This window comes from Callospermophilus lateralis, chromosome 7 (assembly GCF_048772815.1).
Source record: "Callospermophilus lateralis isolate mCalLat2 chromosome 7, mCalLat2.hap1, whole genome shotgun sequence".
NCBI classification, from domain to species: domain Eukaryota; kingdom Metazoa; phylum Chordata; class Mammalia; order Rodentia; family Sciuridae; genus Callospermophilus; species Callospermophilus lateralis.
In genome coordinates this window covers 103,622,598-103,633,060 of record NC_135311.1, presented here as the reverse complement: position 1 = coordinate 103,633,060, position 10,463 = coordinate 103,622,598, and the positions used below count along the sequence as shown (strand labels likewise).

Here is a 10,463-nt window from a genome sequence, read left to right as displayed (position 1 = left end):
CAAACTGATCCAAAACTTGATTACACTTAATGATTGAATCAATGGATGAATAAATTATTCTCATCTGCAAATAAAAATATGAAAAGGAATACCATTTCATGGAGCTGTTAGGATTACATTAAATAAAAAAGCATATATAAATCTCTGTAGCATCTAATAAATGTTATTTCCACCCCCCACTTCCTGCCATGGGTTGGAGAGAGAGAGGAAACAGAGACCTAGTGAGAAAACTGAAGAATTTTTTTGGGCCAATGCACAATGTTCAAAGAGTGTGATAAGTTCAGACAAGCCTGGATATGTGGCAAGAAGCCAGAGACTAGGCAGCAAGAAATACTGATAAGAGTCTGATGGGAGGGACATTGTGGTTCTGGGTTATCATTCAGTTTACAGCTCTATGACAACCAGTGGCAATAAGGAGCAGGATCCATCCTGCTCCTTCGCTGGATTCGGATTAGTAGAATTTAGGCAGGCCAACAGCCATGGGGCAGGTATATATTAAGTGTGAGAATTTCGACTGGGAGACCAGTTGTACAAACCAACTCAGAGCTCACATCCTGTCTCTGAAACCAAATCTAATTCTTTTTTTTTTTTTTTTTTTTTTTTAAAGAGAGAGGGAGAGAGGGAGAGAGAGAGAGAGAGAATTTTAATATTTATTTTTTAGTATTCGGCGGACACAACATCTCTGTTTGTATGTGGTGCTGAGGATCGAACCCGGGTCACACGCATGGCAGGCGAGCTCGCTACCGCTTGAGCCACATCCCCAGCCCCCAAAATCTAATTCTTGCTATTAGAATGAGGCATGGCTGGGTTTGTAGCACATGCGAGGCAATGGGTTTCAACCTCAGTACCACATAAAAATAAATGAATAAATAATATAAATGTATCATTTCCATCTATAGTTAAAAAAAAAAAAAACACAGAAGTGAGGATGTCTGCTCCTATTTTGGTATTGATTAGGTCAGAAACTGGACAAAACTGAGCCTTTGTTCCAGAGTGTATGCTAAATTTACGAGGGACTACTTGTGCCAGGATTTTCACATACATTCTCTCCCTATCTCATCACAACCCTTGGAGTCCAGAACTTATTTCTAAAATGAAATATTTTTTTTTCAAAAAAGGAAATTGAAGGGCTGGGGATATAGCTCAGTTGGTAGAGTGTTTGCCTTGCATGCACAAGGCCCTGGGTTCAATCCCCAGCACCACAAAAAAAAAAAAAAAAAAAAAAAGGAAATTGAGTGCCAGAGAGATTAAGCAATTAGTCCAAAACTATACTGTTAATAAGGAGTAGGACCAAGAGTTGGCAAATTCCAGTTCACCCACTGAGGAAAAGAGGTTTTAATTGTTGATAATGCAAAGAAATCTCTTGGGGGGAATTTTCTGATATTACAATGGATCCCTTACAAGTGTAATATACCTCCCAGTATTTGGATATGGGGCCCAGCCTCAAACCTCCGATACCTCTACCAGAAACCATATAGCAGAGGGCAGCCCTGCAGAATATTTTCCACAGGAAACATCTGCCCAAATATTTCGAAGGCTGCAAAATGTCCCAAGAGAGAGAAGGAAAGCTGAGGCCAATCATAATCATGGTGATAAGTCCAGGTACCAGGTGGACTGGAGCAGAGAGAAAACGCAGGCTTCCTGCCTTCCGCTCCCTCTGGAAGTGTGCTGTGGTAAAATAAACTCTTTCCAAGACTCAGGTTCCCAGGTTAGTGATCTGGTTTTCTTCTAATAGGAAGTGAGCTGTCTCTCAATCAGGGGAGGGGCGTGGGGGAAATTATTGCCAATTACATAAAATATGTATGTGGGAAGGTTCAGATGTTTCATGTCTTCACAATTAAAAGACCTCCACTTTATTCTTAGAGTCAATCATAGCCCAGCCACAGGAGAGACATTCTTTCTCTGAGTGTTTACAAGACAATCAATTGAAAAAGATTTTTTTAAATCCCTTTTTGTTTAAAGAAACTGACATAAGAGAAAGAAAGGATTGAGTCCCTGCCAAGAATAGGCTTTCTGAACTTTCTCTCACTCAGCTCAACAGCACTTGAAGGTCTTTCAATAAACCAAGTCGCTGGCCCCAAATAGAAAATTGCTACCAGTGGAAAAAAAAAAAAAGGGTTGTCTTTGAGTTGAAATAAGAAAATAAGAGTCCATAATCACCCTGAATGTATTATTCAGGTTCATTGTTTCTTATATTTCTACTTCACTTATTGGAAAGGGAAAATATAAGAAACAATGGCTAATAGAACACCTCCCCATGTGCCAGCACTGTACTAGGCACTGAACAGCCAGGAGTATGAATATATCCTGATTCTTGCTCTCCAAGAGCTTCCAGTCTGAGCAGGAAATAGATTGGTACTCACAGATGGTACAAAAGGTACAAAAGGATGGGGAAAATGGGAAAGCCTGAAGGGGACTGAGCATACAGCACACAATTAGTGCATCCTAATTTGGAATCTGGAGGTCCCTGAGAGGGAGAAGAAATTCTTCATTCTTTTCCGAAATTCTTCATTCTTTTCCAAGAGTGATGGGGGAATTCATCTTATCTGGGGAATCACCCACTACCTATCCAACCTCCCTCTATTCTACATTCCGATTGCCTTTTTTAGCATCCACATATCAGAGAGAACATGCAGTATTTGTGTTTCTATATCTGGCTTATTTTATTTAACATAATGCCCTTCATCCATTTTGCAGCAAATGATAAGTTGTAATTCTTTTTATGGCTGAATAATATTCCTTTGTGTCTATGTGCCACATTGGTTTTACCCATTCATCTGCTGGTGGGCATCCAGGTTGATCCTTTATCTTTTTGGTATCCCAATATTATCTTGCATTCATACCCAGAAATAGAATGGTTGGATCATATGATATATATCTATTTTTAGTTTTTTAAAGGAACCTCCACACGGTGCACTATAGTTGCTGTACTAATTTGCACTCCCACCAACAGTGTATAAGAGATCCCTTTTCTCCACATCCTTGCAAGTACTTGCCATTTTTTTGTCTTTTTGATGATAGCCATTCTAACCAGGGCAAGATGATATCTTATTGTGATTTTGATAACAGGTAGCAAAACACAGTTGGATAGAAGTAATAAGTTCTGGTATTCTATAGCACTGTGGGGTGACTATAGTTTGCAATAACCTACCTCATATTTTACTAACAACTAGAAGAGAATAGCTTTAAAAGTTCCAAAGTCATGATAATTATACATTGTATACATGTATTGAAATGTTACACTGTGCCTCATATATTTGTACATTATTGTGTGTTAATCAAAAATGTTTTCATGTTTAAGTAGATAGAAATACTAACCATTGATTTGATCATTACATGCTATAGGTATGTATCAAATTATACTCTGTAAATGCATCCAATTAAAGTAATAGTAGTTAATTTTTTAAAAAAATAAAAATAGAAGCAAAACAGATTTTGATATCTTAATTCAAAGGTATTTCATCTTATATTCAGTTGGGGTTAATTCTATCAGCAAGCTGTTCCTATTTAATAGGAAATCATTGAACTTTGTTTACAATAAAATTCAACCTATGGTAACAAAAGAAAAAAGAGGGGGGATTGGCTTTTCACTGCTTTTTTTCTCCTTTATTTTCTTTTCAGTTACTACTGAACCTGTCCAAATTTTCCTATTAGCATTTAACTACATTGTAGTTAATTTAAATTCATCTTCTCATTCACCCATCCTAGCAACCTTGTAAGGTTAGAACTATCGCTCCACTTGACCTTCATTCCTCAAATATTCACTGGGCTCCCACCAAGTACCAGGTCCCACACTTGGAAAACTGCAGACAAGGATGGCTGAGTAATTTAATGAAGGTCACACAATTAGTATGTGGTTCAAATAATATTTGCCTTTAGTCTTTTTCTGAGAGCCTGTACACTCATCTCTATACTCAAAAGTCAAGATATTTCTTACAAATAATGAAATAAAATATGTTACCTTGGACAACTCTTAGTTCAGTAGCAGAAAAGACATACAAATAGCCTGTTCATTTTTCAATCAACAACAATATTTAGCAAGTGCCCACTCTTCACTAGTTGCTGTTGCAGAGCGGACACAGTTCCCTGCCTTCAAGGAACTTATGGTCTTTAGGAGGCAGATGAATGCAAACAAAATATTACAACCCAGATTAGTGGCAATAAAATACCATAACACCTATAGAAGAAGAGACATAATAAGGCTTCAAGGAGCAGGAGAGGATGTAAGTCTCCCTGGGACAATTGAGGATGACTCTACAAAGGATAAGGCTCATGTCTGAGTAGAAAATTGAAGACTGTGTATGTTTGCCATGAGAAACTTCTACTTGTCCAAATGCACCATGCTGTCTTGCCTCTGCCAACTCTCTGTTCTCCTTCCCTGACTGAACACCATACATCTTCCTGGTATCCACTTGAGTGACACTTCCTCCTGGAAGTTCCTTCACATGCCTTTTGTCTATCCCACAAACAAGACTACTGACTTACTGTCATGCTTTCCTATGGAACTTTGTATGTATGTAAAGGGGAATAAAACTTTTGTTTATTGAGTAAGAAGCTCAATGTAGTTGAAATATAGGGTATGTGGCTCATAAAAATATTTGTGGATAAATGAACGAGTGGATGAATGAATGCTTTAAAGAACTGTACTTTCCCCTAGAAAGTAGGTTTCAATTGGATTTGAACTGCCACTTGAACTGCCTCCATCATATTGTCTCTACCTGACTCCTTCCTACTCATTGCTCAAAACACCCCCTTGTCCTGAAATCCTTTCCTGACAGCTCTCCTGTGTTTCTACAGTCTAGGTCAAGTGTTTCCAACACTTCTGAGCCTTTCTCGGATCAGTGAGAACAGAAAAGAGACTCTGGTGCTGCTGCTCTCTGGATCAAAGCCCACCAAACAGAACCCCAGATCCCAAATACTGGATATCTACATAGAGGGAACCTTCCAGGTCATTTCTCCCCTTACCTAGACTGATTCCTAGCCTCCAGGCTCTTATTTGTTGCTGGAGCATCTATTCCAGGGACAATTTTGAGGAGGAGAACAGCAAGGTGTCTACCGCAGACTCCAGCCTGAATCTCTCTACCAGTGGATATTCCAAATCCAATTTGTCTAAAACCAAAATGCTAGAAAGAGCTCGTGTTTTAGAAACAAACAAATCTGGGGTTAACTCTGTACTCTACTTGCTATATGGGCTTTGGGCAGGTTGTTTCACCTCTCTCAACCTCAGTTTCCTCAGTAAAAGCCAAAAAGTTTTGAAACAAGGGAGTTCAGGGATGCTTGTTTTAGAAAAATCCCTCCTGCAGCTGTGGGAGTTGGGGGAAGGGATGGGCTGGAGGGGAGAAACCAAAGGCAGTTCAGGGGCTGTGGAATAGAAGTGTTTTCAATTACCCAGCACTGCCTGCCTCGCCTTGTAGCACACTCTCCACCGTGACCCCTGAGCCAACCTCATGCTGTTGCCTAGCAACTCACCTGCATCACCCAGGGATCTGAAGCTGGGGCCCCACTGAGGATAGGGAAATGACCAGTTTAATTACAAAGGCTCAGGGGAATCCTACTTCAGTTCATTCCTCAAATATTCACTGGGCTCTCACTAAGTACCATGCTCCATGCTAGATTTAGAGGATTTAGAGATGAATTTAAAAAAAAAAAAAAAACACCTATCTTTTTCCTCAGAAAATTTACAATATAGCAGGATGGACAGATTTTTTTCATTCAAGAAATATTTGAGTACTTGTCAACAGAAAAAATGGATGAACAAATTTTAGCATATTCATCTAATTTAACAGTATGCACAGCATGAGAATGAACAATCTATAATTACACCCAAAAATATGGAATATTGATGAGTGAAGCATATGATGAGTGAAAGAAGCTGGAGAGAAAAGAATACATCCTGTATGATTCCATTTAGATAAAGTACAAAAACAGGCCAAACTAATTTACGCAGAAATCAGGATTGGGGGCTTGCATCCCAGAAATATTCTGTTTATAGATTTGAGCATAGATTATATGGCCTGTTCCATTTGCAAAAGTTTATAAAGGTTGTGGACTTATGATATCTGAACTTTGTTGTCTGCATAATATAGATCAATAAAAAGTTTTCTTAAAAAATATTTATTGAATATGTGATATATGCTAGGTGAAGGAAAAGTGGCACAGGACTGATCAAACACACACCTGGGATAAGAAATAAGTTTGTTGTCAGGAACCTGGAAAGGCTGTTCTGAACAAAGAGGGGGACAGCAGCAGCAAGCAAGGGAGAGCAGCAGCAACTCTCCCTTGAATGTTACCGTTTATAAGCTAGAATCATGGCCGAGCACTAAGAGTGGGTTTAGTCTTGACTGACATGCTAAGAATCCCTGATCTTGTAGAAGGCAGGTTTGTTTCTTGAAAACAGAGACAAGCAGTTTTCCTATCTCTTGGAGCAGGGACAGGAAAACCGGCATGTTCCTTTATCTTCTCAAGGAGAGAATAGGGAAACCAGTACGTTCCCATCTCAGGGGCCAGTAATTTGTCTCCTATCTCTCAGTGAAAGAACAGGGAGAAACTATTAGCATGTCTCGAGGCCGGTAGGTTTTATCTCAGGCTAGTTCCTATTTCTTGGGAATAAGAACAGTATTCATAAAGTGGGGGTGGGGAAAAGGAAGATGGCTGCAATTATGCTAACATTCCCCCCTTTTTGTTTTGATATTAGGATTTAGGGTGACTTATGGGTGAAGGTCTCTTCTTATGGCTACTTCCTGCTGATGTAGGGATGGCAACAGGGGTGGAGGCAGGTCCTAAAGGAAGGATTCTTCTGTCAAGCGAGTATATTCTTCCAGAAGCATCTGATTGACCACTTGGTTGGTGAAGGTCTTTGTCCTTTCCATGGTGATTTCTTGTAACAAAAAGGCCAGGCAGAGAATGGCAGTGAGGGGTCCCGGAAGAGGTAAGACCCAAGCAAGGATAGGCTCCATAAGTTGGTGAGAGAGGAGGAGAGGGTATTGCCGGAGAACTTTAATTTAAGCTTAGCTGTTAGACGCTGTAAAGTTTGTATATTTTGCTTCATCTTTTCTGAAAATGAAGTCCTGAATGAGCTGGAAGAGGAAAGTGGGAGTGATAGGCCTTGTCCTGGGTCAGCGGCCAGTTCTGTCCATGAGAAGAAATTGATAGCAACAAGAAGGGGAGGGGGAGTCATTCATCTGAGAGAGTGCGGTCTTTGGGTTGTTCTGGTACCGGGTGAAGTTTGGAGGCTTTTGTGACGGTTTGAGCCGCAAGTTGAGGGGCCCTGTTGGGGGGATTGCAGTGAAGTGAGGGTGAGGACAGGTTTTGAAGGTTTGATTGGGATCCTCAGTCAGTGAGATCTGAAGGGAAAGAATGCTCTAAAGTATCCTGTTAATCCCAGAAGTGAGAGTATTTTAGTCTTGGTAGCGGGAACAGGAAGGTAAGAATGAGTTTGGTGTAGTAATTTGGCCATATGGGTTTTACTATGGTATAGGGAGGGACTGCAGAGAAGAAGGTCATCCACGTATTGGAGGAGGAAGGATGGTGACAAGGATAGGTGGTGAGGTCTTGGGCCAAAGTTTGTCCGAGAAGGTGGAGGCTATTTCTAAAGCCCCGAGTAAGGACTGTCCATGTAAGTTGAGTGGATACCTGGGTGTCTGGGTCAGTCCAGGTAAAAGCAAAAAGGTCTTGAGAATCTTTGTGGAAGGGAATGGAGAAGTCTAGAACAGAAAAGTGTGTTGTGGAGGCGGGGATGGAAGACAAGAGAGTGTATGGATTTGGAACAATGGGGTGTAAAAAGACGACTGCTCTGTTGATGATACAGAGGTCTTGGACCAGATGGAAGCCACCTGAGGGTTTTTTGATGGTGAGAATGGGTGTATTATAAGGGAAGTCTGCATGACTTTGGCTAGGAGGTGAGAAATGATGGGTCTGAGTCCCCTAAGACTGTTTAGGGGCAGTGGGTGTTGGGATTGAGATGGAAAGAGATGAATTTTTGAGTGTGATATGAATAGAATCTTGGTGTGTGGTTACAGAAGGGTTGTGTATGTCCCATACCTGGGGATTAATAAAAAATGGAGGCAAGGGTATTGATGAGGGGGTGGTTGTAGGTGATAGAAGGAGGAGGAGTGGGAGTGGGGACGAGTCTGGGAGAGAGAGCCCCACATGGGAAGATTGAAGGAAATGGATGAGCAGAATTTACTTAGGAGATTTCGACCTAACAAGGGAGTGGGGCATTGGAGAATAATGAGGAAAGAGTAGGAGAAAGGGATCTTGTGAATGGAGCATGTAAGAGGTGGGTTCTTACTGGTTGATATGGTTTGCCTTCCACCCCGACAATGGAGGTCGTGGAGGTAGTGGTGGGTCCCCCAAATTGAACAAGTACTGAGAATGTAGCCCCGGTGTCCAAAAGGAAAGAGATGGGCCTACCTGCTACCACAATGATTACCCTGGGTTCCTGCATTGTGATAGTGATCATCAGGTGCTGGGATCCTGGGCCTCATCAGTCATCCATAGCCAGTCCCATAGGTCTGCCTATGGTGTGGTAGGGCTGTGTGACCTCTCACCTCGATGGGCAAGAGGGCAACCAACACCCCAGTGGCATGCCTGGTGGCATTTGGGAAAAGGACTAGGAGGTCAGCAAAGATTAGGACAGGACCTGACCCAATGACCCGACTGACCTCACCTGCAGCATGTTCCGGGAGATCTTCTGTGGATTATAGGGTAAGTGATTGTAGTAGCAGATTGTTGAAATGTTTTGGCTAGCATTTGATATTTAGTCTTGTGCATTTTCATCTCTGCCCTGTACACCTTGAAGGCCACCTCAAGCACCTGAGCCTGTGGAGTAAGGGGCCCTTGCTCCAATCTTTTAAGTTTAGCTTTAATGTCAGGGAATCTTTGAGAGAAAAATTAGGTCATGAGTAAGTTTTGACCCCAGTTGATTCAGGATCTAAACTGGTGTATTGGAGTAGGCCCTGAATCAGGCAGTTTAGAAAGGAAGAGGGGTTTTCATTTTTATCTTGAATGACTTCTTGGAGTTTATCATAATTGATGGCTTTATGAGCTGCCCTTCTTAAACCTGTCAGTAGGTGGGTGATGAATTGGTTCCTTCTTGTCTGATCCCCAGGGGAATTATAATCCCAATTGGGGTCTCTATCATTACTGACTCTGTGCCAATAGGATGAGTGGGGGTAGTTTGGTGGACTTCATCAGCATAGTTGCATGCTTGTTCTCAGACTCATCTGCACTCCTCTGGGAGGAGGGTGTTGGCTAGGATCGTGTGCATATCATGAAAGGTGAGGTTGTAGGCCTATGTTATGAATTGCAACTCCTTGGTATATGTGGTAGGGTTGGAGGTAAAGGACCCTAGACATTTCTCAATTTGGAAGAGATCACCAAGAGAGAAAGTCACATGGATTCTGACCACCCCCTCAGACCTGGTGACTGTGCAGAGAGGGAGTAAAGGGGCGGGCTCTTGAGTGGCTGTGTAAGATCAGGTGACAGGAGGGCTGACAGGCGAGAACAATTAGAATAGGAAAATTTTTACATACAAAATTTGTACGTACAAATTTCTTTCTTAGTTTGGTTAGTGAAGGATATAGGGCAGGTGGAGGAATGGAGGCCACTGCAGCTGGCTCAGAGGCTTCTTCCCCCTCATTTCTGGCATGATTTCTGTAATCAGGAGTGCAGGAATGTTGACCTTGAGGGGCCTAAAATTGGGTTAGAACTTTTAATTATCTTGCTTTTAGTGGAGACGAGAAATAACGCAATCTTCCATTGAGCAACAATTTATGAAAATCACATTTATAATGTTTATCATATTTATTAAATCGGATTTACCCATTTTTAATTTAGGTTATCCTGAAAAGCAAGTTTAGTTAACATTTTAAGTCATCCTTTTCTGTTGAAGGAAAATCTTAGAAGAAGTGATGGACATAAGAAATAATGGACATTATGTTTAAAGCATTTAACAGAAAATGAGATTTTCCAGGGGCTGGGGTTGTGGCTCTGTGGTAGAGCGCTCGCCTAGCACATGTGAGGCCCTGGTTTCGATCCTAAGCACCACATAAAAATAAATAAATCAAGGTATTAAAAAAAAAAAAGAAAATGAGATTTTCCATTGTCTGGAAAGAAAGTGTGAGTTAGTAATTTTGAAGACATTGTTGCCTTTGTTTACCCAATTTAAATTGAACTTTAAATTATGGGAATCAAAGGTATTTGGATACATTTTTGAATTTTAGTTTATGAGTGATACACACACGTAGACAAGTCAGTACATAGAACAAACAAGTAAAGGCCTTATAACTTTTAAAACTTATTAGATTAAGAGACAACTTTTGTAAATTGGCCTCTGAGCAAAGCAGAGTGTCAGAGATTATAATTTAGGCATGCAGGATCAAAAAAATGAGCTCAAAAATATAGAATTTAAAAAATAAGAGTCCTAGGAAATAATGATATGGCCATTAATTATTTCATTAAAG

The 10,463-nt window shown here is 40.8% G+C and overlaps 1 non-coding gene across 1 annotated transcript; it reads left to right on the top strand.

Moving 5' to 3' along the window:
• Positions 1 to 1,131: 1,131 nt before the first annotated feature.
• On the top strand, positions 1,132 to 1,205 carry Trnaa-ugc (transfer RNA alanine (anticodon UGC)). The gene has a single exon. It is a non-coding gene; the product is annotated as a tRNA-Ala (tRNA).
• The last annotated feature ends 9,258 nt before the right edge of the window (positions 1,206 to 10,463 follow it).